Source organism: Aquarana catesbeiana, linkage group LG04 (genome assembly GCF_042186555.1).
Source record: "Aquarana catesbeiana isolate 2022-GZ linkage group LG04, ASM4218655v1, whole genome shotgun sequence".
Taxonomy (NCBI): Eukaryota; Metazoa; Chordata; class Amphibia; order Anura; family Ranidae; genus Aquarana; species Aquarana catesbeiana.
The window spans coordinates 690,859,014-690,864,251 of NC_133327.1; positions in this window are offsets into that span (position 1 = coordinate 690,859,014).

A 5,238-nucleotide genomic window follows, 5' to 3' on the forward strand; every position below is an offset into this window, starting at 1 on the left:
TTTTGCTGTTGTTTTTTTTTTCTAATTTTCTATTGTGAATAAAGTTTGGATTTATGAGATTTGCAGATCATTGCATTTTGTTTTTAGATTTTACACAGCGCCCAAACTTTTTTGGAATTGGGGTTGAGAAGGGATTTGTCAGGTATTGTTATTATTATCATTATTGATTTATTATTATTATTATTATTATTAATAATATTATTAAATGATGATAATGATGATAATGGATCGGCCAGGTATTTTTATTATTATTAGTAGTAGAAGTAGTAGTATTAAATGAGAGGGGATCTGTCAGGTATTATTATTATTATTGATTTATTATTATTATTATTATTATTATTATTAAATGATGATGATGATAATGGATCGGTCAGGTATTGTTGCTATTATTATTATTATTATTAGATGATGCTGAAAATGATGATTATAAGGGATCTGTCAAATATTATTATTATTATTAGGTGAGAGGGAATCTGGCAGGTGTTATTGTTATTATTATTATGAATAATATTGTGGGATGATAAGAGATCTGTCAGCTATTATTATAATTATGGGATGATACGGGATCTGTCAGCTATTATTATTATTATTATTATTATTATATGATGATGATAATGGATCTGTCAATTATTATTATTATTATTATTAAATGATGATGATGATTATAAGGGAACAGTCAGGTATTATTATTATTATTATTATTATTATTAGATGAGAGGGGATCTGGCAGGTATTATTACTATTATCAATATTGATTTATTATTAATATTATTATTACTAGATGATGATAATGGATCTGCCAGGTATTGTTATTATTATTATTATTATTATTATTATTAATGATATTATTGTAGGATGATAAGAGATCTGTCAGTTATTATCATTATTATTATTATTATTATTATTACATGATGATGATGATGATAAGGCTTCTGTCAGGTATTATTATTATTATGGGATGATAAGGATTCTGTCAGCTATTATTATTATTATTATTATTATTTCTATTATTATTATTATTATTATTATTATTATATGAGAGGGGATCTGGCAGGTGTTATTGTTATTATTAATATTATTATGGGGTGATAAGAGATCTGTCAGCTATTATTATTGTTATTATTACTATTGTTATGGGATGATAAGGGATCTGTCAGCTATTATTATTATTATGGGTTGATAAGGGATCTACCACAATAGATATCTCTCCTGCGCTCAGGTGTCCATGAACTAGACATGTGGTGCAGCCATCTAAAAAGGTAATGCCTAGCGTCTTGCAGCCCTCGTTTGAACAATGGGTATCCAAGCTAGAAAAAAAACAGAAAAGAAGGAGGGCGCACCAACCTAGTGCATTACCACTGATAAACTTTAATGCAGCATAAAAAAAAGCAAAAATTATACTCACAAATGAACTTAAAAAAACAGCTTTAAAAGGGCGCAAAGGCGCTGTTCTGTGGATCAACACACCAGGACCTGTTGCCAAGAGGGTCGGACTGGTACAGATGGCCAATGGCTAACGCGTTTCGGGGGAGCACCCCTTTCTTCAGAGCCTAGACGGGCAATGGTTGGTCTCTCGAAATTCCCTCTCTATAAGTGTATATATGTATGCATATATCTGTCACACCCAATTGGTGGCAACGCCCCCTCCCACTCAGGATGGGTGGGTGGTGCTTATTATTTGTGGGAGGGGGCGTTGCCACCAATTGGGTGTGACAGATATATGCATACATATATACACTTATAGAGGGGGAATTTCGAGAGACCAACCATTGCCCGTCTAGGCTCTGAAGAAAGGGGTGCTCCCCCGAAACGCGTTAGCCATTGGCCATCTGTACCAGTCTGACCCTCTTGGCAACAGGTCCTGGTGTGTCGATCCACAGAACAGCGCCTTTGCGCCCTTTTAAAGCTGTTTTTTTTTAAGCTCGTTTGTGAGTATAATTTTTGCTTTTTTTATGCTGCATTAAAGTTTATCAGTGGTAATGCACTAGGTTGGTGCGCCCTCCTTCTTTTCTGTTTTTTCGATGATAAGGGATCTGTCAGCTATTATTATTATTATATGACGATGATGATGATGGTAATGGATCTGTCAGGTATTGTTATTATTAATAATATGAGTGAATATATAGTAGGGCTTAATCACGTCACCGAGACACCATATCCATCTGAGAAACGAATACAGGGAACCGAGCCAAACCGCGACTGAGCGTTGTCCAGTGCATGCCGGCCGGATTGTTCCCCTTGAGACACACATGCTGAACACACCGGGTTCCGGGTTCTAGATGAGTGTACCTACATTTGTGGTGTGGCCGACTATTAAAGATATCATCTTGGGGTCTCTCCCCACACTGGAGATAGGTGGTCATCATCCACGTGGGGCGCTCGGTCTGAACAATGGAGCGCCCATTTTTATATTTTGCATTAAAGCACGGCACGTTTTTTTTTTCACCACTGTGGGACATTTTATATTTATTGAATTTCAGAGCATATCACAATGTTCACTCTCCTTTGCTGTGTGGTAAGTCCCATCGTGTTATCAGACTCTAATACACACTGCGCTGCCTTCCGAAGACTGGAGGGGTCCAAATGAACCGGAAGCATGGAAGAGGGCTGAGGGCGCATTATCCTCAATACAAAGTCGGGGACAAGGAAGCCATATACAGCGGCACTAAACAGAGACGGCACTGATCCTGAAATGTTCCTGGTCAACACTAAGAGACATCTACACAAGGCTTTGAAGAAGAGGGAGACCTTGAAACGCGTTAGCCGATGTGACTTCAAGTGTTGTGGATTTTCACATTATGGATTTAAGCGGATGATTTTATGATAATTCTATGACACAAGTGCTGGTCTGTGAGTATATTCACCTCCATTCTTATTAAATAAAACATGTATTGAGGATAATGTGCTCGGCCTAGGCGCCCGCTGTGTTCTTCTATGCTATCAGTATATTTATTGAATGTTTGATATCAATTTTATGATATGATTTAATAATTTGCACAAGCTAAGCGCGGTGTTTGTTACTATACTTGTGATTAGCAGTGACGCTGTTATCTCACATTTACACTGCGGCTGGCAATTGTTGTCGCTTATATTTATTATTATTATTATACAGGATTTATATGGCGCCAACAGTTTACGTAGCGCTTTACAACTTGGGGGCGGACAATACAAATACAATACACTTTAATACAGGAGGAATCAGAGGGCCCTGATCCTTAGAGCTTATATTTGTATTTTTGTTCCTTTGGCGCCAAAGTTATTTTGCTTTCTCAATAATATGATTATTATTAGATGAGAGGGGATCTGGCAAGTATTATTATTATTATGGGATGTCAGCTATTATTATTATTAACTTCTTCCCGCACACAGCCGCGCTATAGCCAAAAGATGGCGCGGGCCCTAATTGCCGGGAGGGCGTCCATGGATGTCCTCCTGAGCAATGCGCTGTCAGCCCATCCCTGCGGGTCTATGAGACTCGGCTGATCACAGATCAGAGTGAGGGGCTGACAGCTGATCACATGATGTAAACAGAAGATCGGTAATTGGCATTTTTTTTCCCCTCACACTGTCAACGTGAGGGGAAAAAAAAAAGGCCGATCACCGGCTTCTGTCAGAGGGATATCGGTCCCCCACACAGAGAGCCGCGGCTGGCTCATCTGTGCCCACCAGTGCCACCTACCAGTGTTCACCGGTGCCACTTACCAGTGCCACCGATCAATGCCCACCAGTGCTGCCAATCAATGCCCATCAGTGCCCCGTCATCAGTGCTGCCTATCAGTGTCACCTACCACTGCCTACCAGTGCTCATCAGTGCCACCTGTCAGTGACCTTAAGTGCCACCTATCAGTGCCACCTATCAGTGCCCATCAGGGCTGCCCCATCAGTGCCTATCAGTGCCCATCAGTGCCGCCTTATGAGTGCCCATCAGTGCCTGTCAGTGCCACCTTATCAGTGCCCATCAGTGCAGCCTCATCAACGAAGGAGAAAAATTACCTGTTTTCAAAATTTTATAACAAACTATGAAACAGTTTTTTGTTTTTTTCAAAATTTTCGTTTTATATATACCCTGTTTCCCTGAAAATAAGACCTAGCGTGACTGTCGGTGATGGCTGCAATATAAGCCCTACCCCCCAAATAAGCCCTAGTCCTTGTAGGTCTTATTTTCAGGGTAGGGCTTATTTTCGGGGGAAACAGGGAAGGCCTTTTTTGGGGGGTAGGGCTTATATTGCAGCCATCACTGACAATCACGCTAGGTCTTTTTTTCGGGGAAACAGGGTATATATATATATATATATATATATATATATATAGCAAAAAATAAAAAACCCAGTGATGATTAAACACCAACAAAAAAAAGTTCTATCTGTGTGAAAAAAATGATAAAAATGTGCTATGTGTACAGTGTTACGTGACCGAGTTATTGTCATTCAAAGTGCGACAGCGCTGAAAGCTGAAAATTGGTGTCTGGGCAGGAAGGGGGGGTGCCCGGTATTGATGGAGTTAATAATAGATGATGATGATAAGTGATATGTCGGGTATTATTATTATGGGATGATAAGAGATTTGTCATGTATTGTTATATGATGGGATGGGATGGAATATAATGGGATGGGATATGATGAGGTGGGGTTGGATATAATGGGATGGGATAGAATACAATGGGATATAATAGGATGTGGTGGAATATAATGGAGTGGAATATAATAGGATGGCATGGAATATAATGGGATATAATGGGATGGGGTGGAATATAATGGGGTATAATGGGATATAATGGGATGGGATATAATGGGATATAATGGGATGGGGTGGAATATAATGGAATATAATAGGATGGGATGGGATATAATGGGATGGGGTATAATGGGATATAATGGGATGGGGTATAATGGGATATAATGGGATGGGATATAATGGGATATAATGGGATGGGATATAATGGGATATAATGGGATGGGATATAATGGGATGGGATATAATGGGATATAATGGGATATAATGGGATGGGATATAATGGGATATAATTGTTTGGGGGTGATACAGGAATGTGGCGCACAGCCTCAGCCTCTCTCTGCCCGGCGCCCCCTCTACAGCCGCCCCATCCACAGAGGGAATCCCTGCCCTCTGACGTCACCAGAACCAAGGAAACCCGCACACGTCATTGGACGCAGATGCCCATATACGGAGACATGCGTCATCGGGCGAGACCACCTTCCAGGAGAGCGGAGGGGGGGCGGG